A 23,777-nucleotide genomic window follows, 5' to 3' on the forward strand; every position below is an offset into this window, starting at 1 on the left:
AGCTATTTCCTGCCCCTTCAATTTTGCTAACCCTGCTTCTTTGCTCCTATGTGGGTGTTTTGTCTAAGACTTTATATTTGTACATTAAAGTCATTTTCATCATCCATTTTTCTTCCTACAGGATGCCTTTTAGCTTATTGTTCTTCTGTATTATTTTATGTCCTTTATGAACCCTTAAATTTTTTTAAAAAATGGGTTGTTCCTGAGTAAAGGATGAGTGGCTATAAAGATTACTCATAACTAGGACCCAGGGGCTCCATGTAATCCTTGCCCTTGGGAGCCCCCAGATTCATGGTAGGGATGAGGAAAGTCCAAGGGAAAAAAGACAAACTGTTGATGTAAATTTGCTCCAAATAACCTGGAGCATCTCAGGATCCAGGTTCCAGGAAGATGAGTGAAGACAGTCAGAGTAGCTGTGGGGAGCCAGGGGTGGAGTGCTGAAGCCATCATCAGGCTCTAGTCCTCGCAGTACTTGGACTTCTGGGTTCTTTGCACAGCATGGGCAACCACGAGGCATATTACTCAGGCTGGTACAGGGCTGCTCACTTCTCCAAGAGCACTGGCTACCCTCCCACACCCTCCTCCCAGGCAACATCACCATTTATACTGAATTACATGATTCAGTTATTCTGAAATGAGTTTGTAGTTGCTTTCTGGTAAAATACCAAAGCAAAGAAGGAAAGGCACTCCCGGAGTGGACAAAGCCAGGCAGGGATCAGGTCTTTCATTTTCAGCCTCATCATGCCCTAAAACCTGAATTTCCACTGGAGTATTTCCAACAGGAAATAAGGAGAGAGGAAGGGTGGTCACTGGGTAGCCAGAGGACACAGTAATAAGCACTTATTCTCCAGATATTAGTGGGGAGTGGTCTTAGGACTAATTAGTCCACTAACAGAGAGCAACTAGGAGGAAGGACACCCAAAGGGAATACAGTGAGGAGGAGAAAAAGGAAGTCATCTGGTGCTAATGAAAAGTGGGCTTTTGTAGTCTGGATGTATATCTTTACCCTTCTTGTTTTGGAGAAAAATACTATATGCTTGTTCACTGTCTTACATTTTGGCATTTGGAACTATGGAGCTACATTTAGAACTGTTTTCCTTCATTCAATTAATATTGAATTGGTGAGCTTTTATACTCTGCACTTGAGATTCAGACTCTCATCTCTTCCTTTCTTTATCTGTATATACTCCTCAGATCATTTAACCCAATCTTATGACTTTAAATACCATCAATATGCTGACACCTCCTGGATAAACATGCTTAGGCTGGAATACCCCTCCTATGTCTGAATCTGAGCTCTCTATTCCCACCTCTTCTCCCCATCAACACCCCCCGCCCTGCAAACTTGATCCTCCAGGTCTTTGTTAACCCAGTGGTACCTCCATCATTGGAGTGAGTCAGGCTCAAGGTCCTGTATTTATTCACTCTGGGAGACCCACAGAAAATCCCACTGCAGCACCTGGCCACTTCTCCCCACCCGGCCTCTGCTATCCACCTGGACTAAGTCACCATTGTTTGTTATCTGGATTATTATGGTGTTCACCTAACTGACCTTCCTGATTTTGCCTTTCCCTAACTCTGTTCTCAACAAAGCTTCCAGATGGATCTTTTCAAAACTCAAGATATAACACATCATTGCCTTGCTCAAAACCCTACAAAAGTGTCACATCTCAGAGTAAGAGCCAAAGTCCATACATTGCATGTCGGTTCTTCTGTAATGAGGCACATCCTCAAGCAACAGCTAGAGGGCTCCACTAGTCTGCACAGTTTGCTTGCTTGCCTTTGAGAGGCCACATCTGGCCACGGAAAGTTCTCAGAGATGATTCTAACCTGGCAGGACCCAACCCCACCATGAATGTTCTCCATTGGACTGGTCCTGTATTATTTCAATGACATCGCCATGCTTATTGTCACCGAATGGAGCCAAGCAACAGTCAGGGAAAAAGTGATAACTCTCATATTCATGCAATCTGGCATGAATTCCCACCAACAACAGCCTTTCTCAACTCTAAAAAAATGCTTGTAGTTTTATTTGGAAACCAGCCATAGGGCTTTAGCTAAGATTAATTTTCAGGCTAAGGCAAGTTTAGAAGTCACCTCAACTCAGTACAAACAGCAGATCAGCACCCTGGACAGTGTCCTCCATAAGCTAAAGAAGGATAGGTCTTCCAGACCGAGAGGAACCAGCTCCAGGAGACCAAGTCCTATTCTCTGCAGGTGGAGAAGCCCACTTATTCCACCTTGGTCTCAGTCCTAATGGTTAATCCTGGATACTGGGGGGTAAAATTAATATGAACCATGAACAAAAGCTTAATCTGCAGGAACTCCATAGAATTAAGTGTGGTGCTGCTGGAGGAATGAGAACTAAATAAAGAGAGCTTCCTGGAAAAAGTGAGACCTACCCAGGAATTTAAAGGAAGAAGTTTGATATCCCAGATGGAAGGTTACAGGAGGCAGGAGGGCACAGACAGGCAAAGATTAAGACGACAATCCAGACCTACACACATTTCCGTTGATATACTCGAAGTAATCCTAACCACTTCAGGAAATACCATCTCTGAAAAAGAATGCCCCACCCAAGTTTTCTTCACATATAGTCATAAAATCAACGCTGTGATAAAGCTCTTTTCATGCCTTCCTATCTTTCTTCTTCTTTTGAAATAAACAGACTTTTACCTTCTAACAATTGTGACTATATTTAGAACCAAATAAATAGTAACCAGGATATGAGGTTTCTGTATTCAGTTCTGTTTTAGTCTCCCCCGATTACCTAATTCTATTGTTTCTGGGTTTACTTTTCCTTCTTTTATTCCAAGATCTTCAGTCCTATACTCTGCCAGGAGATGGTGTCTTCTGGAAAGCTTTTAGAATTTTACTTATAGGTCGCCACTATCTCTTCCCCTCACCCTTTGTTACTTATCTGTTGGGACTTAATTCAGTGGATTTGGAATCATCATCATTTCCTCGGGTTAGCTGCCTTTGCTTTCCTTTTCTCCCTGCTCTGAGAAAAAAAGTCTCTGATTAAGGTTTGTGATTAAAAAAATATATTTTTCCTTTATTCCAAGAGCCTTCAGTGGAAGGAAATTCATGATCTCCAGAGCTGAAAGGCACTCACCATGTCTCTTTTACATTATAATGACAAGAGTAAAGAGGAAGGGGAGGGAAGGACAGAGAGCATTTCTGCAGCAATTGAAACAAGAGGGATGAGAATCAAGGCTCTTATAGCAAAGCCAGTTTCAGAGGCTAAAACAGGCAGAATAAGCAGTTTGGAAGCCAAAATTGAAACCAATCGCTTTCATCATTTCTAATCAGAGTGATCAAAGTGCCTGCTTTACTCTCATATAATACCAAGTCTCTATAAGGACTAGATAACTTCTACCTACAGAGACACAACCTAATTTAAATTGGTGCATTGCAGGCTGTAATGGTAACTGAGATTCCTCAAATGGCTGGGGTGTGTGTTGTTGACTATGAGCAGAAGGGCTTTCTGAATCACGTTACCATGGGATTCATGACAATAAAGACAAAAAAATAATGAAATATTGCAAACTTCCTTTTCATTTTGGCTTGTGTAAACAGAGTTTACCAACAATGGGATAAATGAATTCATTTTACTAAACTGGAAACAAGCTGTTAAATATACTTCATATAAATGGTACCAAAAAAATCCCCCAAGGCAAGAAGAATGCAGGGAGATCCAGGCCAAGCCAGCTCCTCTTCAGGAGTCTCTTTCCTCAGTCCTTCTGCCTGTACAGGTGGGTGAGGCAATTGGAAGAAGGAATGAAGATTGGGAAAAGCAAGAGTTATAAAAGATGGAGTCAGGCAGAGGTGAAGCCTGAAGTCATACTCTGACCATATATATATATTTTCCCTTAGGCTCTATGATACCCAGGTTGACCTTGAACTTCTGCACCTCAAGCCATCCTCCTACCTCAGTTTCCTTAGTTGTTGGGATTATAGCCATGTGCTATGGCACCCGACCTTCCTGGAGATCTTGACACCAAGCTGCACAGGAGCAACTGTTCTACCCAAGCCACTCTGCAAGGCAACACACATGACGAGGTTGGAGACACAGGTGGTGAATGGGAGGCCCTCACAGAAAACCCTGCTGCCAATTACAAGGACAACCAGTGCTCTGTGTCCTGGGGATGAGCCCTGCCTTAGCTACCAAAGGGTAACAGTCAACAGGTAGCCATCCGACAGGTGTCCAGGGCACAGTGAGGGTCACTGCAAAGCTGATCTTCATTGCTTAACTTGACATCAGTGTGGAGAGAGTCAAAAGAAGTACTTAAAGGAACTGCATTGGGGTGTGGGCAGAAGGGAGCAGCTAGATTGAAGAGAGTGGATGGGATTCCTGGCAAGCTAAATATTGCTTAATTTTCCTGAAGTCAATTGATTAGACACAGTGCTCTCAGAACTCCTGGAAGGAAGACAACTGTGTGAGCTGCCAGGGCTGAGTCAGGAAGTCACCTGTTAGAGCAGAGGGCAGAAGGGATGGGCCATGCATAACTGAAGGCCTTCTCAGAAGGGCTCAGAAAATAAAAACAAGGAAGAAAAGGACAAAGGATCATATCTAATCACCATGAACTCTGAAAGAATCATTTCTGAGAATCTGGCTGGAATAAATTTCATGTTATTTCTGGGAATTGGGCTGGGCCAAATCTCAGCAAAAGGGAACCTTTCATTTAGGGTGAACTTCAACCAGAGAGAGTGATTTTTCCTCAAAGGGCTTCCTTCCTTCACCCTGATAACACTGGCCCCTGGGGCTTTATCTCTGTGTCCCTAGTGGAACCATGCTGGGGCATATCTGATGGGAAATAAGATCCCTGTTTTGATAGTTCATACTCCACAGTTTCTTCTGGGCTTCAGGAGGCAGCACAGAGACCATGGTATCTCTGGTATGTGGTGGAGGCATGATGGGGGTGGTTGGATGGGGCTTTGAGTGAAAGCATATGATCTGGGTTTGAGCCTACCACCCTAGGCACTTCCCCAGTAAAGCATTATAAACTAAAAATGCCCTGATTATGTCCCCCCATGCCCTATCCTCCCACCTCTTAGCTCTGCTCAAGGAAAGGCTGTTTGAAAGGTAATCGTACCTGGGAGCTGGTGGGATGGGCTTCTGGAATCCAAATACAGAGAAAGAGGAAGAAGAATGAACCTGAGAGAGGTAAAGATGCAAATTTTGAAAACAGATTGGGAAAGCTTGGATCACGTTGTGTGTGTGTGTGTGTGTGTGTGTGCCTGTGGTGGGTCAGGTATGGTAGATACTACAAAAAAGCATCAAAGCATTCAGGCACATTATTTATAGGCCCAGAAATGTTTCCCAGCAGGAAGAGAAAAAAAAAAGAATGAAGATTAAAGCAACGAGAAGAAATTACAAGTCAAGAAAAGAGGCCCTTTGTAAATGTTTCATGAGATCAATTAAATAGAGTCGACTTCACAAAAGATGGGGAGAAAAGTGACCTTCTGGTCAAAGCAAAGAGCCCAGGGAGAAGAGGAGGGCAGAAAGAGGTGAGAACCTGGAGCTGTCAGGGAGGTCAGTGTGCTTGGTCTCTCTCCAGTTGTTCAGACTTGTAGATAAACAGTCAAAAATCAATCAGAGTACCCTTGGAGAGGATCTCGAGGAGACACTGGGATCAAGGCCAGAGCAGCTTTCCCCAGAGGCCAGGCAGCCTCTCAGAAAGCCTTTGGGATCAGGTAGAAGACATACTCCCAGTCATGGCCTCGACCTGGTTGGCCAGAGAGACTGTCACCCTCCACTGGCCTGAGTTGGCCTGGTAACCTGGGGGAGCTGGTTATACCCAACACAGTGGAGCTGAGGAAACTCAGACCCTCCCAGGAAGCCCAGTTGACTGTGACCACATGGGACTGAGGAACCTCAAGGTCCAGCATTCGAGCCCCTGTGTCTAGGTGAGGGAACAGAACTGGGGCTAATGCAGCCTCTGGCCTGCCAGTCAAGGGAGGTCTTTACTGTATGGCTTGGATCTTGAATGTCCCCCCTCCAAAGGCTCATGTGTTGAAGGCCTGTTCTCCAGCTGATGGGGCTGTTATGTGGTAGTGGAACCTTCAGGAGATTTGCCTAGTAGAGGGGGCTGCCTTAGAAGGGAATGTGGAGACCCTAGTCCCTTTCTCTCTCTGCTTCCTGGCCACCACGGGGTGAGAAGCCTTGCTGTACCACAAGCTCCCTGCTGCAGTGTTCTGCCTCACCATAGGCCCAGACCAATGGGACCAAACACCTATGAACCAAAGCCCCAGACTATGAGACAAATTAAAGCTTTTGTCCTTATAAGCTGACTTACCTCAAGTATCTTATCACAGTATCTGAAAGTTGACTAACAAACACATTTACTGTTTATTATTTGAACACTCTCAAGTCTATCGGTGACAAACACAATCTGGAAAAGCAGAACTAGACTTGGAGTTGGAATTAAAGTTACTCATTCACATCTCAAAAATCAAGGGCCTCCTCTGGCGGAACTGTCAGCAGAGATATCCTGATCCTGAAGGTCACTCTGTATTGTCTAGGCAGTGAGCTGACTGGGACTGGGAACTTCCCCTTCCTCTTGTGTGAAGGACTGCATTTAAACTGCAGGATCTGCGGGCTCCCACTCTCCAATATTTGTGGTTGGTCTATAGCCTCTCGGGGGTCTAGAGCTCTTTGGTTGCCTGGTGGTTGACTTACCCAGATCCTCCTATCAACAATCAGCATTCCAGATCCACCCTACTCTGCCTGTGTCCTTCTATGTCCCTTCAATACTAGCTTGTTCTCTCACTTGTCCTGTAAGAGGAGGATGGGCAGGGGAAGGAAATCCCATCACTGGAATGCACCAGAATATTCCAGGACTCCAGCACCTCTGTGTGAGGCTGAGGATGTCTCTCTCCTTATTGACCTTCAGCTTAGGTATAGCTACTTTGTAACCTGTGTGGCATTATAAAATTTGTTCCAAACCCTAAGGTTAGGGTGAACCAGAATCACCTGCATGACCTAATAAAACAGATTCCTGGGCCTTGCCTGACCCCAGGGATTCTAATTCAATAGGCCTCAGGTAGAGCCAAGAACCGGCCTTTTTAACTGGAGTCACATATTGAGAACTATTCCTAGTGACTGAGACACAAAGATTGGACCTACCCTACAAGACACAAGCCCCACTAATTATGGGGACACAGTAGGGGACAAAACCACTTTGAAAAGAAAATATTAAGATTTTATATATAAAATTATAAATTGTTTAAGTGCTATGAAAAAAAGGCTGTAATGAATAAAATCTGAGGGACTTAACTTGGATTGGGAGCATGAGAGCAGGGAGATCTCTGAGAGAATGGTTTTAGGGGTATAGCCCACTCTTCAATTTTTTCTAGGGTAGCCAGGATTCAAATGGTTTGCTGCATATTCTAGCCTAGAAATTCTAGTATTTTAGCATCACAAACCATGTGTCCAAATGGCTGCTTGCTTCTGGAAGAAGCTGAAAAGACCTTTGACCATGTATGCCAATTAAGAAACTATGGTTACCAGACTTACAAACCATTTATCTGATCTATAATGAGATGTAAAGCAGGGATTTGGGGATAGAACGGAGATGCTAGGAGACCCCGACTGTCTGGAAAGTATGGCGGGTGCAAATGTTTCAAACCCATTGACATTTTCCCTGCTGCCCCAAAGTTAGTCAGATAAACCTGCTCCTACCTGTACCTACCTTCCCCCAAGCACCCCTGGGCAGGGCCAGCCTCAGTGCCCAGATGCTTTCTCTTCTCCCACTGTCAGTTCTAGAAGGATTTTCAGGGCAGAGCATGGGGAAAGAGGTAGGCATTAGGAGGGCATCCATGGTAGCCATGTGGATTTTGCGGGAGCAGACTTGGCCCTGAGATAGAATGGCAGCAAAAGGTTATAGGTGATAATCTCAGGCCTTGGACTAGGGTGGTGCTTCTATTCAGAGAGCTGTGCACCCCAACAACTTAGGGGAAGGGAAGAAGAGGTCCATTCATAGACAGCTGAAGCAGCCACACAGGGAGAAGCTTGGGTGCGTGAATTCCCCACAGGTCAAATCCTGGGATCTAGTAGGTGCTATCACTGAACTTGGTCCAGAAACTCTCCGAAGAGGTTGAAACTTAGGGCTATCACTCAGCTCTCGGAGCCCCTTTCTCCATCCCATAACACTGTGTGAATGGCACCTGCTGTGCCTATGCACACACAGCCTGCCCTGCTCTGAAGCAAGACCTAGGATGTACTTTACACTCAGGTTTTTACAATGTGAAAACCACCTTTCACACTCTCATATAAACCTCAGATCAATTAGTAAGGCAGAGATACAGCCCCTCTCATTTCACAGATGAGGAGAGGGAGGCTCTGGAGGTTAAAAGATTTGCTCAAGGTCATACAGTTGCTAAGCAGTAGCATGAGGACATGAACCTTGGCTTGAAGTTCAGTCCTCCTTCGAACCTACCCCTGTGCTTCTTGAAGGGCCTATGCCATTGCCCATACCCCTGTCCTTCACTGGACCCCCAGGATGGCAGAGGGCTACCATATGCAGACTATAATGTCATGTAATTTTTCAGGCCCTGGGGAAAAGGCATACCAGGGTTTTCTGAAGAATTTCACAGAGGAAGATGGGGAGTGTTGACCCCAGCCAGCACAGCCCTCCAGTTTGGGGAGTCTCTTGGCCCAGTAATGCAGACAAACTACATTAGAGAAACTCAAGAAGCACATGACAACTGCACACTGGGAGCACGCAACTTGGGGGCCAGGGGTAGTTGTAGGGGATGAGTCTGAAAAAGAAAAAAATGAATTAAGTCAAGAGGAATTCCCAAATTAGTTTTTAAAATGGGTCTCTACTATGTAATTGTCTGAATTCTATGTACCTGCCTCCCCTAACATTACTAAGGTTAGAACGGTCTTGGAGAGCTACAGAGAGGAGTGACTAATCCTGGCCTGGGTCTTCTCCACCTATTCTGTGGATTCAAGGTCTGACGAGGTGGGGACTTGGAGAGGGGTACATATTTCAGGGCCCTTCTGGGAGCTTTCATCTCATACCACTGTTTCTGAGCACAGAATGAGGAAGGCAAGAAAAGAGTGCTTAACAGAATATTCTCAACTCAGACCCCCTGAGTTAGTGTTTAGGTTGGAAAGGACAGCTGATACCACTGGATACATGGGAGATTTAATGAGCAGATTAACAGACAGTAAAGACTTGGGAAGAAGTTAAGAGCATAAAGAAATGCCTAGTTTATCCCTGTGTTTTACATGAAAATGAATGCTCTACTAAACAGCAAACTCTTTCACCTTTTGGTTAAAGTTGGCCCTCCTAAAAGGGAGCATTTGTTGTCCTTAATTTATTACTAAGCATGCTTGAGTGCACAGTATTCTATCTGGCTCTTTAATACTATTCTGTTGTTCAGGATTTCACTAATCCAACTTGACTGTTCCACCAACTGGTTCATATTTGTGAAATCGGACCTATTTATCATCATAAAAAAGTATAGTCACCCCAATTGTACCATGGCATTATCCCAAGAAAACCACTTCTATATAATTTATCTCCTGAGCTGGGTGAAGTGGCGCATGCCTGTAATTCCAGTGGCTTGGGAGGCTGAGACAGGAGGAACACAAGTTCAAAGCCGGCCTCAGCAAAAGTGAAGCACTAAGCAACTCAGTGAGACTCTGTTTCTAAATAAAATACAAAATAGGGCTGGGGATGTGGCTCAATGGTCAAGTGTCCCCAAGTTCAACCCCTAGTACCAAAAAATATATATATTTTAACTCCTGAGATGAGATCCTTTAACAGGGGACAAGAGAGTAGAGCAGCTTCGGAAGTGCCTGAGTTTGTGCACCTGCCAGTGTGTGTACATGTGTCTGGGTGTAAGGACCTCATTGGCACCATGCCTTGGCTTGGCTCTGAGCAAGGCTCTGGTTTGACTCCATCAAGGAGCACAGCTACAAGGCTGTGAAGCCAGGTCTCAGGGTGAGCACATTGTGTGAGATATAGAAGGCCCACAGGAACCATCATGCCATATGCTCCCACATCCAGGTGGTTTACAGCCTCCTGTGTGGAGATGGGGCGGGATTGGAAGGGTGGATTCTGAGCTTTCTTATCCCATGAACACAACTTCATGCCCAGCTTTAGCCATCAAAACCAAAATGCACACCCCACACTCAACTAGCCTCACAGCCAGATACTTTTAAAAGAAGAGAAAGAAACCCTTGATTAATGGAGCATTTACTGAACAACTATTATGTATAGTGTTCCCAAACCATAATTCCTTCCCTCAAAATCTTTAGATTTCTTTTAGAAACAACACAGCATTGAACACAGGACTATACATTAGGGAGAAACATTATCAGAGGATGGTAATAAGACGACAAAATGTCATGGTATTGTATAAATTATATAATTGTAATAACTCCTCTACCCAAACATGCTGCTCTTAATGTGGCTAAGAACAGGCATAGGCCCTCCCAAAACAGACCCTGCCCATTGCACCAGAGACTCTCCTAGCCCACCCCAGGCAGGCATCTCTTCTAATGTGCTTTTCCTACCAGAGGGGTGGGCTTGGCTTTGTGGCCACCTGCCCTCCCTTCCTGGTTGTGCTGTCTGACCCAATAAATAAAGGACCATCAATAACTAATAAAAAAATTTTAAAAAAATATCATGGAAACAAATGAGAGAAGAGAGAAGTTCCACCTGGATGGATAGGGGAAGCTGTAGTCAGGAAGGAAGAGTGGAACTGGGGCCTGAACACTGGATGGGAGGAGATAAGCAGGGTGAAGATATCCCAAGAGAGAAGACAGACAGATGTAAGGACACAGCATGTTCTGAAACTGTCACTGCCCAGTGGGGCTGAGCTGTCAGGCAACTGTGTGGAGACGCAATCTGAACTGCGATTAGAAGTACAAGTGTGTGCCAGATCCCTGGGTCTGAACCTTGTTTTCTGAGGCTGTCATTCATCCTCAGAAGATTTAGAACAAGAAAATGACAGAGCCATGAATCCAACAAAATATTGTTTTTAATCATCTGAAATTAAAGCAATTATGTGACTCCTTGGTTTGTTCCTACCACTGTCTCACAGTCCTACTGGAAGGAAGCTCTTGCTACTGCCTAATTCAAGTCTCTTTTCCTGAAGTCCTTTGGGTTTTAGGTAGACACTGCTCATAAGGTAAAAGAAAATGATATTTTACTGAGAGTCCAAGGAGCTAGCAATGAACCAGACACTTGAACGTTCCAAGATCCACTGAAAAAAATAAACACACCTTACAGAAGAATAGTCTTTGCCAAAAAAAAAAAAGAAAAGAAAACTCCTGTGATGGGCTCGAGGACTTAAGAACAATGGAGAGGAAGAGGAGAGAAAGGGAGCAGAAGAGGAGGGAAAAGAGAAGGAAGAGAAACAGAAAGGAACAGGAAAAGAAGAAAGAAACAACAACAAAAAACCCTTTCCTCCAAAGGGGTGCTCTGGTGGGTTTAATTGTGTTTCCCCCAAAAGATTATGTCCAAGTCCTAAATCCTGGCACAAGTGAATGTGATGTTTAGAAATAAGGCCTCTGCAGATAAAATTAACTTAAGGATCTTAAAAATGAACTCATTCTGGAATTAGGGTGGGCCCCAAGTCCCATGACTGATGTCCTAATAAGAGAAAGGAGAAGAGATTTGACACACAGAGCCACAAAGGTGAAGGTCACCTATCCACAGAGGTAGAGACTAGAGTTGTGCTGCCACAAGCCAAGGATTGCCAAGAAACACCAGAAGAAAGGAAGGATTCTGCCCTAGAGACTTCAGAGACCAGCACTTTGATTTCTGACCTCATTCTACAGAGGTAGGAGGAAAATATTTCAATTTTCTATTTGTTTTAAGCCATCAAGTTTGTGGCAATCTGTTGTAGAAGTCACAAGAAAACTGATACCCTTGGGAATCCCCTGCTGAGTGCATGTTGGGGGTGTGCCACTCCCCATTTATTTTCTTCAGTATCAGGGATCAAACCCAGGGCCTCATGCTTTCTGAGCAAAAGAACAGGACACTTGGGGTAACTGGATCCAAGGAATGGTTGCCTCTTTAAGGACTAATCACTAATAGGAGGAAACATACCCACCCCCATACATACAATCACACATATAAGTGGGAATAATGCTGGCAGAAAGACCAGTACATTGGAGTAGCAAGCAAACTTCCAGTTGGGTGTGGGAGGAACAGGTACACACATGTGCAGATGGTGTCTTGCTCTGCAGGAGACAGTAGCATCCAAAGCTTGTGCAATGACAAAGGAGCAGCTGCTTATGCCCTAATCCCTTCTGACCTCTGTGCACTCATAGCAGCTATTAGCACTGGCAGAGGGAGGAAGAAAGCAGAGTGTAGGGTTCTGCCCCTGCTCACAGGCACGGAAAGTAGCTCTGCTGCTAACAGGTTAGTTGAGGCTGGTGGAAATGGAGGTGCTGCTTGAAACCATTGCTTATGGATTCCAAGGAGTTTTGTTGTTCATGACCACGAATAATTAGAAGGTGCCTCCAGCACCAGTCAACAAGCTTAGAGCTGAAAGCATTCCAGTTCAGGTTCTAACCTGAAAGAAATGTCAGAGAGGAATTAGGAAGTGCTTAAACATAAAGCCCGGGATGAAAATCCTGGCAGCTCCCCAGCTGCCTCAACATGCAGCGTAATAGCTGAACAAAGCCACTCTGCTGCTGGATTCATCTGGCCATGAGGTGAAAGGAGTGGGAAAATTGGATTTGGCATCCATTCTTTTCTCTGGGCTTTACTTCTAGCTCAGCTCACAGTTTGGGGTTTGAAAAGACATCTGCCTCCTTGGGCAAGAAGTTTGTGCAGAGAGAGCAAGTACCAGGTTCCTCTCTCTAATTCTGGCAAAATCCACTCTTTCTCCTGAGACTCTACAATTACCGGTATCTTTGCCTTTTTTTCTCCTCAGTGGCCTTCCTTTCCTTTAGCCCAATCCTTTCCCCAGATCCTCACCTTCCCAGGGCAGAAGAAAATGGCTCCCACTCACAAAGTTTTCTGAAGCCTCCCCACTGCCAAGTGAAAACCAAATGAAGAAGATATCAAAAGCAGCACTGCATACTTCCTGAAGCTTTACATAATAATTTTATAACTTCTTATGAAATAGAATTCAATAAAAAATTCTTATTGAAGAATTTCTCCAACTGCTTAAGTTATAGACTTTGGGGGAGGAATGGCTGCAGGTGTGAGCTGCGTGGCATATGGCTAACCACAAAGCAAGCATACTGTTTTGGGGATTTTCAATACTCTGTTTCCTAATTCTGAAGATGTTCTCTTCTCTCCACATACATCTTTGTACCCCTGCCATCTGCCATATGATGTATTCTGTTCCTGAAGAAGCCCTCTCCTGGCTTACAATGATGGGAACCCAGTTTTCACATCTGACTCATCCAAATGCTAACAGAGGTCTAATAGAGTTAGGATGCAATATCACACATCACCACTAGGAGGTGTCAAGTGTAAGACTGCTCCAGCCTGAGGGTGCCAGGTTTTAGATGCCATCACATGAGCAGGTTTCCCCTTTTAAGAATTCATACTCTGTGAACCAGAAGCTATTCTTATGTCTAGTTTAAGCATTTGCAAAAAGTACACTGGAAAATACACCAGAACACAGAAGTTGTCAGCAAATAGATCTCTAAGGGGTGCAACACAATCACCAGCATGCTGCCTGCAGCAGGGGGCTTTTTAAAAATTAAATCTGTCATGGAAAATATGCTGCAGCTCAGAGACAGTCAGGTGGATGGAAAATCCCGTGAAGTAAAAGGGTTGGAGAGCTGCTGGGTCCCTATTGCATTGTCATGTACCAGAAGAATTAGGCTCACCCTGGCCTCTTGGGAACATCACTTCCCAGTTCATGCTGATCTACTTGTTTTCAGGGGCTGTAGTCAACTCCAGAAATGACTCATCCTGAAGGCTGCCCTACCCTGAATGCCTGAGAGAATTCCCCCTGGTGTCTCTAGGCATTCTCCTGCATCCCCCTCTTGGATGGAGAAGGAGATAACACATTTGGGGATGGGGAGACTGGCCAGAGATTTCATTTAGCAGGTTCTTTTCAAAGGTGCTTATTGATTTGCAATTCAAATCCACTGTTGTCATATAAACCAATCCAGGAAAGACCCCTTCCTGATGAATCATCAGTGATTTAATTGACAATCTCTGACTGTCTGTCCCTCATGAGGTACCCTTCATGAGATACCCAGAAGGGTCCGAGATTCTAAGGCTGGTCAATTCCTATGTTTCCATCAAGACCCAATTCAACATTTACTTCCATAAAGCTTTTCCTAACTTACTCCTTGGACCTTAGACTCGATTATCATATTCCCACTCTCACTTGAAGGCTTCTTCCCAACCCTAGCCAGACTCTAGGCTTCACCTGTGTCTTCTGGGACCTGCCCAGCTGCAAACCTCCAGTCATCCTGGCCACAAGCTGTCAGCTAAAGGTCATTCTCTGGCCTCTCAAAATGAACAGAAGCAAACTGCAGCCCTGATATTCCTGTCAATGGACCATCACAGGATCATCATGAGGCTTTCGTGCTGCCTCTGTGATAGCAGAGCTGAGCCACAAGCCAAACAGAAACCTGTCAGGAAGATCACTTGGCCTCATTTTGTCCCATTGTTGGATAATGTGAACTCATCTTCACCTTCATCTCCTTCCTCCATCTCTAAACAAAGAACAAACTTTCAAATGCCTTCACCCATCAAGCCCCAGGGTGTCTCTGTGAGGCCCAGATGCATTTAGGCTGTGGCCAAGGACCTGCTGCTGCCATGGAATTACACAGGAGACAGGCAGAGCATGCTGCAGCTTCCAGGCATCCTTGGGTTGGCAGCCATCTCCTCTGGTGGTACTGACGGTGCATCACCCAGGGCTGCGCTCAGAGATCAGACACATGGAGTCACCACATGGAAGGGGTACAACACAAAAGTAGGAGTATGGTCTTGCTCATTTCCAGACTTGTTGTGATTATATTAGTTTATTGGATGAAAATTATTCAAACTCTCTGGTCTCCAGTTTCCTTAGTACCTAAATGCGATAATAACACCTAGAAAGACTTTTTAGCATATCATGGGAAAGACGACATCCACTAAATGAAGGTGATTATTATTGGTTCCTGGCATCAGTGTACCTGTGGAGGCTGAGAGACCTCGGTATCTATATCTGAGGGAGAAAAAGGGGAAAGAGATGCTATGGAATATGTAAGCAAAGTTTCAGAGGGAGAAAGAAGGAAGGGTTTCTCTGCAGATACCATCTTGCAACTAAGGCTTTACAAACCTATAGCAATAACAATAGAGGGAGGCACATGCCCCAAATTGGTTTCTGGATTTGTATATTTGTTTTCTGAATGGTTGGTTGGTTGTTTCCTTCATTTCACCTGTTATTCTATCGCAGAATGCTTACTTTGTACCAAGCTCTAAAAGGGCAGATCAGGACAGAGAAGTGAACTACACAGACATGGTCCAAGCTTGTGAACTTGTAGACTGCAGGAGAGATGTACAGCAAACAGTGAAAATGAGATAAAATGAGAGCTCTGAAGAAATGACAAGTGCTTACTGGATTAAAAGACCAGAGACTTCACTAAACTAGAGAGATTAAAGAGAAGATATGTGGAGTGAGGGGCCCATTATGGATTCCAAATGTCACTGCAGAAGTCCAAGTTAAGAACAGGCAGGGTAAGACCATTAGATGACATTAGTAAGAAGTAAACTGCAGCCAACAAAGTTTGCAGGGCAAAGTCCCCAAATAGGATGGGCACATTACACCAGGTAGGGTCTGCCTGATATCTGGTCTGAATAGAGTTTGTATGTGGGCTCTTAATGCAGGCATTCAAAGTCCCCTTGGAGGGGATAAATTAATGTTTACTTCTATTAATCTGAACTCATAGAAAGTGGATGTTATCTGATAATTTAAGACGTAACCTAGACTAGAATCAGACTTCCGCTTTCTGAGAACAGGGGCTTGAACAACAACTTCCCTGACTGGAAGAACATTTTTCAACACCATAGAGCAAATTTTTAAGAGCAGAAGGAACACTTAAAGAGGAACAAGGGAAAGGGATGGTATGGAATATATAAGGAAGTACAACATATGGCAGATGAGTTAGAAACATAAAATTTAGGCCAAAAGAAGAATGAAAAAGTAACCTGACTTTGAAACCAGTTAGAATATCCTTCATCAGCTTCTAGTGTTAGCACATGTGCTGACTGACAGAGGACAAAATGCTCTTTGAAAACATAAGGCTGGTGGCTCAATGAAAAATGAATGGGTTACTGGGAACTTGAGGAAAGGGACTTGAGTTCAGGAGGAAGTTCAGAAAGCAGAGAGCCCTGCCCTTCATTTCTGTTGAGGATCTGCTGAGTGATACCAGCCCCCAGTCTTGCTATTAAATTGCTTCTTGATGTTTTGCAGGCAAGACTTGTCCATTCTTCAGGTCAGTGATGATTTGAGCTGGAAGAGACATTAAAGAGTGTCTCCTCCCTGTTTACTAAAAATAAACTGTAAAACACAAGCTCTGACAGATGCGGATAATTTGTAGAAAATAATACATACAGGAAAACACTAACTTTAAAAAGTCCAAGAGCCTAATAAATGAGAAATGTTGGGCTACTGACATCAAGTCAACTTGCTCACTTAGGAACCATGAACTGGGACTTGTTAGCACAATCCTATTTATTACAATTCAACCACACACCCCTAGGAAAATATGATTAAGGTAGGCTACTCTCCAAAGGATGGCAATGGCCTCACGTTTCTCTAAACTAGACCAGACCTTTTCCACTTTGTGGTAAATACAACACAGCACAGTACAGCAAGTAACTTAATACAGTTAAGATAAATTATCACTGCCTTCCTGTAGCCCTTCTTCCAGCCATTCATTACCAGAGGATCAAATCCACAGTGAGTTCAGTAGCGCCATGCCTTACCCCTCCTCGCTGATGAACAACCCCATTCTCTGTTGCTACTTGAGGGGCCCAAACATAGATTTTAGAATAGCCCAGGAGATTTCTAGGTGTTAAAATTCAGTCTCTGCTGTGTGCAGTGGCATACACCTGTAAACCCAGCGGCTTGGAGGCGGAGGCAGGAGGATTTCAAGTTCAAAGTCAGCTTCAGCAACTTAGCCAGGCCCAAAACAATTTAGTGAGACACTGTCTCAAAATAAAAAATAAAGGGCTGGGGATGTGGCTAAGTAGTTAAGCATCCCTGGGTTCAATCCCTGGTGTGTGTGTGTGTGTGTGTGTGTGTGTGTTTGTGTGTGTGTGTGAGAGAGAGAGAGAGAGAGAGAGAGAGAAAGAGAAATAAATAAATAAAATTCCTTACTTCCCTTAAAATTTTTTTTTGAAGTATTTGATGGGCTCCCTGATAATCCCTGAGTTAAATGACACATTTGATGACCATCCTCCTATCACCATCATCTTTATCACCAATAAAGACAGCAACACATACACCAAGAATTGCTATATCAGAGCCTCTTTCTAAGGTGCTGTTATTACCTGTATTTTATAAATGAGCAAATTGGGCACCAGAGAATTTAGGTAACTGGCCCAAGGTTATTAAATAGAGTTGGGACTTGAACTCGAGTGCTCTCACTAGAGTTCATATTTTTAACCACCAATATCTACTGCCTCCAATTTATTATTCAATGAACCAAATTATTATGAGTACTCTCCTTTGCTCTGCTGCCCCATTCCTACAGATAATGGAAGGAAAATAATAGGACTATACACCCGAGGCCTGGAAGCAATGGGCTGCCCATTGGGTAAGCAGTATGAATCCACAGAAAAGGAACTGATCCACTTGTTCAATACTCGCTCTCACCCTGGCCCCAGCCAGCAAGTGGCAGGGCCCAGATGGGAGGTTCTCCCTGTGGAGCCCAGGTTCATTCCAGAACTTTGCTGCTTCCTCAGAAATGGCCAGACACAGCCTGTGACCAGTTGCAGCTTAACCTCTGTAGACCATGAACCATAGAGCATTTCATTCTCTGCCTCCCCCCAGGCTCCCAAGGGGGGCTCTGCTAGGTTTATTTTTTTTTGGGGGGGGGGATTTCTGGGAAGAGTATCTGGGGCCCATGGGAGATTGCTAGGTCCCTAACATCACTTCTTGATCCTTTTGAGGAAAAAGAAACTTGATTTTGATTTATATTTTGTTGAGAACACCTGAGGATCCGGGAGACACTGCACAGGCCTCTAACATCACTCCCTGATACTCTTGAGGAAAAAGGAAACTGATTTTTATGTTGTTGTTCTGAAAAAAATTATGGACACGTCACTCACATCATCGTCCCCTTTCTACCACCCCTAATCTCAACCCTGATTTTATTATCTCTTTGGCTTGACAGTCTAACAGGTAATTTTAATTTCACAGAAGCCTTCACGATGGAGGGATGACAAGGAAAATATGGGCTATGCAGAGATCATTTTAAAAACTCAGGCTATGATGTTTCAATGGGAAAATGGGTGACACTTCTAAACACCCAGCTTTATGGTCTTTTCTCCCGTCTGACAAACCTTCCACAAGAATTCAGAGAAAATTGAAAGGCTTCCCAATGCCACTTATGAGCCAAGCACTCTCCCAACCTCCCATGCTATCCTCTTCTCCTCACAAGAAAAAAAAAAAGCCCTTTGGTTAAAATGGTCTAGAAATGTACATATGGTGTCCAAGACAGTTCACTATGGCAACCTCAGTTTTAGGAAACTGGCTTTAAAAGCCCCAGTAACTTCGGTTCCAGCTATCTCCCCAACTCACTAGGTTGGAACCTTCATCAGGATTTTAAAAATCCATCTTGGAACAATTTAATAAAAGCAAACACTGCAAAACACACTCAAATACACAACAATATTGGCTTTAAAAATAAAACTCTACACAGAGAATGAGAACCACCCTACCAATTACCTACATGTCAATTATCCTGTGCACTCACTGCTGTTAATTACCTAATTGCTTGTCTGTAGTACATCATTTAATTGTGGTACTCTTCCTTACTGTCCTAATGATCTGCAGAAGACCCAATCCCCTGGCACCCGGGAAGTGAAACCTCATCTCAGGTTGAAAGGAAAGTAGATCCCAGTGGGATGCTGACTGAAGAAATGGATCTGCTTATAAATCAAGGGGGAAAAAACCAAGAATTCAGAATCTTCTAGATTGGAGGTGGAGGTAAGGGATGGGTAGTGGGGAAAAGAAAGGGGTAAATACCAACTGAATGATTCTTACAAGCACTAGATCACTTTTATTTTTGTTTTATTGTATATGAGATTCTCAATCATTCTAATTAGGAAGGACTCATATTAGGTCCTTCTTAACTGTTCAGCAACTTGCCTATGAGTTCATAGCTAGTCAGTAGCCAAACCAGCACTCAAATAGGTTCTTAGACCTAAGACTGCTCTTTCTATAAGTTGTTCTCATGGCCTGGTTTGTCTGCTGCCCAACCAAGCTGTAATGTCTCCCCAGAAACATACTCTGTGCCTGTCACTACTAAGGGAACACTTCTTATGTCTCCTAATCTTGGATATGGTTGTGGTTTTACTATGCAAGTTCTGAGTGTGACACTGATGTGACAAAGGCCATCCTAGATACACAGGAAACAACCGTGCCATCCGGAAAAAGTCAACACACTGGAGGAAATCAAAGAATACCGCCATGGGAAGAGCCGACAGTCACACTCCCAAAGACCAGCTACAGGATGTGATGCTGTTTAGCAGGAGCAGCAGCATTGGAGTCTGCCAATTTAGTAGCTGGGTGAAAGGGATTCTCTTCTGCACAGGACCCTAGTTTATTCCCACAAAAAGTGGGAACATTAGTGTCATGAAGCTGCTCTGAAGGTTTCGTAAGCTGACATAAAGCACACACCAAGCCAGGCGAAGTGGCTCACACCTGTAATCCCAGTGGCTTGGGAGGCTGAGGCAGGAGGAGCTCAAATTCAAAGTCAGCCTCAGCAAGTTAGGAAGGCCCCAAGCAACTCAGTGAGGCCCTGCTGCAGCTTGTACTGTCTAGAGTTCGAAATAATTTTACTATTGATAGTGAGCAAGTCTGATGACAGAGGAAGACTTGGGGCCTACAGGAAAATAGTTTTAGAGCTTGGTACCCTAGATAGTCAAGAGTTTGAGTTGTATAGGTTTCTACCTTCCTCTTCTTTTCACTATTAACTATAGCTACCTCCTTTAAGAAATAAGGATGCTGAGCTCCCCACATAGTGTTCCTCTTGGCTCCCTGGTGACTGCTTCAAGGTCTCAAGATAATCTGATTTTTCTCTCCAAGAATGGAACTGATCAAAACAATGGGCAAGTATTGGCCTCTCCACTGGCAGGAGCTGAAGGGACAGCAAGGCCCATGCTGGGTTCCATTTTCTACAGTGGCCAGTTGCTCCTCTGTTGCAAAAAGTGCAGAGAACCCTGGAGCAATACACATACCGCAGAACATTCTGCAGAGCAGGAACTCTGAGCAAAGGCAGGGGATCTGCCTTCTGTTTATTTTTCAAAAAGTACAAGACAACGACTAGGATAGCACTCAAGCAGATCAGACAAAATAACAATCACCCACAGCTTAACTAGCCCTTAAGGACTAGTTCTAGGCTCTGTAAGAACTTTTTTTTAAGTATTATCTTATTTAATCCATGGTCCTACAAGGTAAAATTTTCATCGTTTTAAAGATGACAAAGCTTTCATAACTTGTCCAGAATTGCAGTAGCACTAAGCATCAGAGAAGGACCTAGGTCAAAGTTTTATCTGGCTCAGCAAGCAAAACTAAAGGTCTGAATGCCAAATTGGCTTCCAGGCATCTCCTTCTTCATCTTTGCACATGTCCTCGTCATGTGACTTCAGTGGAAATGGAAGGAGTGAAAGGTCCCTTCCTGAGTTGAATCCCAAGAGCAGTGTTGACAGCTGGGTGTTGCTTATATACTTGAGTTCAGGGATAGAGAAATGAGGCTTAGAACACAGACTTCTGAAGGGGCCAAGAGGTGGTAAGAAGCAGGAAGTTTCCTGGTCCAGAAATGATTTCTGACTCCAATTCTTTAATTACCAGCCCAGCTATGTAAACTTCCTATAAAATATCACATTTTTGACATGCAAGTGGTAGGGACATGGGAGACAGACTGGTTGGCTACTGAGGCACTTTCCAGTGCAGAGTTTTTGCTATGTACAGGATGAGGTCTACAGGATCAAACAATTCCCCAAACAGATGTCTAAGGGACTGTGTTCTCAGAAATCTTAGCAAATAACTTGCTTGATTTTGCCAAGATAGAAACAGCCCCAAGAATATACTTCATTTTGCCAGACCGAAAAAAAAAAAACTACAAGAATAATTCATGTGTATAATGTTCTCATCACCCATGCCCCATGCAACTAGAAATTGTTTCTCAGAAGGACACAATTGGAGACAAAAATGGCAATACCAAAATGACAAGTCTCCTTTTGCTAAGAAAAGAATGGCTACCTCTTTATATCAAGGCTCTCACTAAAATTCCTTTGGATTAGGACCAGACTCATAGGCACTTGAGATGGGAAGAAAATTTGACTCTCCATTGGAGGCCTAAGTTCCTTCCACAATGTTCCTGGGCACAAATAATGGATACCCTCAGGTCAACAAACCTGAGACCACTCAAGGCAGCCCGTTTCATGCTTTGGGGGAGCACTGCTCTTTTAAAGAATATTCTTACACTGTGCCAAAGCTGTCTGTCCATAGTTTTGCTTCTTCCTCTGCAATTGTGGCTCTATAGACTCAGTCCTTCAAAGCTGTGGTTTCCAGTCTTCTCTTGTTACAAGTTGTCAATCACTCTGTACTTATAAAAACGAGCTGACCCCCGAGGGTTTATTCTTTTTGTTGTCTTCTTAAAGACAGTTATTCCAAGATGATTGCATCTCCAAATAAACTAAACTGCATATTTTTTCAACTTATATTATCAGCAACACCAAAAGCTGATTATAATCAACTTGCTTTCATAGAAAGAAGGAATAAATCAAAAAATAAATTTTAAGAAAATCCATTTGGCTAAAAGTATCACCAGCTAGCATTCCATGTTCTCAGACAACAGGTTTCAAATCACAGATCCCTAAAAATCATCTAACCACAACCTTACATTTTATGAGGAGGAAACCGAGGCTTAGAGAGCTCATTTCTTTCTCCTTTTCCACCCTCAAATGCTTGGTACTCAATTAAGCACTCTGAGATAAGAACTCTCAGGTCTCTGAGTAGGAATTGGCAAAGCAATGAAATGCAGGGGGTCTGAAAGAGGAGGAAACACAGTGGTTGGGTAATCCAACAACAGGTAATTCAAGCCTTGTACAAAGAACTTAGAGAACAAAAACTTGTTTCCTTTCTCTAGACCTTGTTCAAATTGTTGCTCCAAGTAGAACACCTGCCCTTCTGTTTGGGAAACGCATGCTTTGGACTCAGCTTATCATCTCCACACTTTCTCCCTGACTCCCCATTTAGCTGCTCTACCCCTGTATTGTCCCACAATGCCCTGGGTGAATTGCAATCATTGTATTAGCATTGCAAACTGAAAGTTACCTTTCCATGTTGGATCCATTAGGCTTTAGATCCTTGGAGACAGAGAACTGAATACCATTTGGTTTCATTTTTTTATAGACTACTTGGCACACTGGGCATGGTCTAGTTCATTTGGCTATTCAGGGTGCCAGGTGTGGCCAGGAGTGGCTGAGGACAGGGATCGGGAGTTAAGCTTGGGTCACATGTGGACAGCACACAGAAGCCATGCTAAAGCGTACTGACACAATCCTGTACAGGATCAGATTATTTGAGTGAGCATGAGAAGAAAGCACTGAACAGAGGATGGACATAAGGCAGGAAGGTGATTTGGTAAGTGTGGAACCCACTGCATGATCCTGCTGATTCTGGGCTATAAGAAAGGGGCTTTGTGTTCTTAGGAAGAAAGTGAAGTATGATTTCCGATTTGACAGCTTAGGTGGAGCCAATAGGATCTGACGAGAACCCAAGGCATGGGGGAGAGAGAGGAGCAACACTGATACTAGGATTTCTCACTTGGAACCCCAGGACAAATCAGACAATGTAAATGAAAACAGAGACCACAAGACCAGAAACAGGGTAGAGGAAGGACTAGAGATCATTTGGGGGAAGATTTTTATGAGTCTTTCCAGATGTTTATTTTAGGTCCAGAACTACTGAGTTACTGATTTAACCAAAAGAGACCATTGAAGTACAAGAAAACCAATCATGAAAACCTAAAGAGGACAAATATTTTAATCCTTATAAAACACCTGGAGAAATTTTGATGATTTAAGCATGAAAGAAATAATTTCAGAGGAGACATGTTCCAGATTCTTAAACTGCTGATCAATTCTTTGGCAGCCGTATACAAACTATTCTCTAGACAACAAAATTCCAGGTCTTTTTCCATTTCCTGGGCCCAATTAAAGTATCTTTATATCTTTTTAGAAAGTGTCATTGCCAGTTGGCTGCCATACACCACTCAGTGGGTTCCAGTCCTGGGGAGAACTCAGTTTACGTTAATTAAGTAGCTCCATGCTGCCACTTTATTGGTGAGCAACCTCATGTTTTACTCATCTTTTCCCAATGCTAGAAGGTCTAGCTAGGAAGAAAAAGCCTCTACCATGCATTATCAAATGCCTTTTGCACCAAATCCATCCATCTTCTAATCAAGCAACATTCCCTCTCTCCTCCATCGGAGAGCAAAAACTTTGCAGAGCAAGAAACATGCAGAACCTTGTTAGCATCCATTACTCCACTGAAAATAAACAGCACAAGGACTCTCCTGGCTTCCAAAGTGAACACGGCAAAGTATAGAAAAGAACTAA

General features: G+C 43.7%; 1 protein-coding gene across 3 annotated transcripts in view; it reads right to left on the minus strand.

The window, feature by feature from the left end:
• Nucleotides 1-23,777, minus strand: part of Kcnh1 (potassium voltage-gated channel subfamily H member 1) — a 376,450-nt gene that overhangs the window by 64,830 nt on the left and 287,843 nt on the right. The gene's annotated exons all lie outside the window — the stretch shown is intronic.

This window comes from Marmota monax, unplaced genomic scaffold, assembly GCF_021218885.2.
Source record: "Marmota monax isolate L192 unplaced genomic scaffold, Marmota_monax_Labrador192_F-V1.1 WCK01_AAM20220418_F8-fsc00105, whole genome shotgun sequence".
NCBI classification, from domain to species: Eukaryota; Metazoa; Chordata; class Mammalia; order Rodentia; family Sciuridae; genus Marmota; species Marmota monax.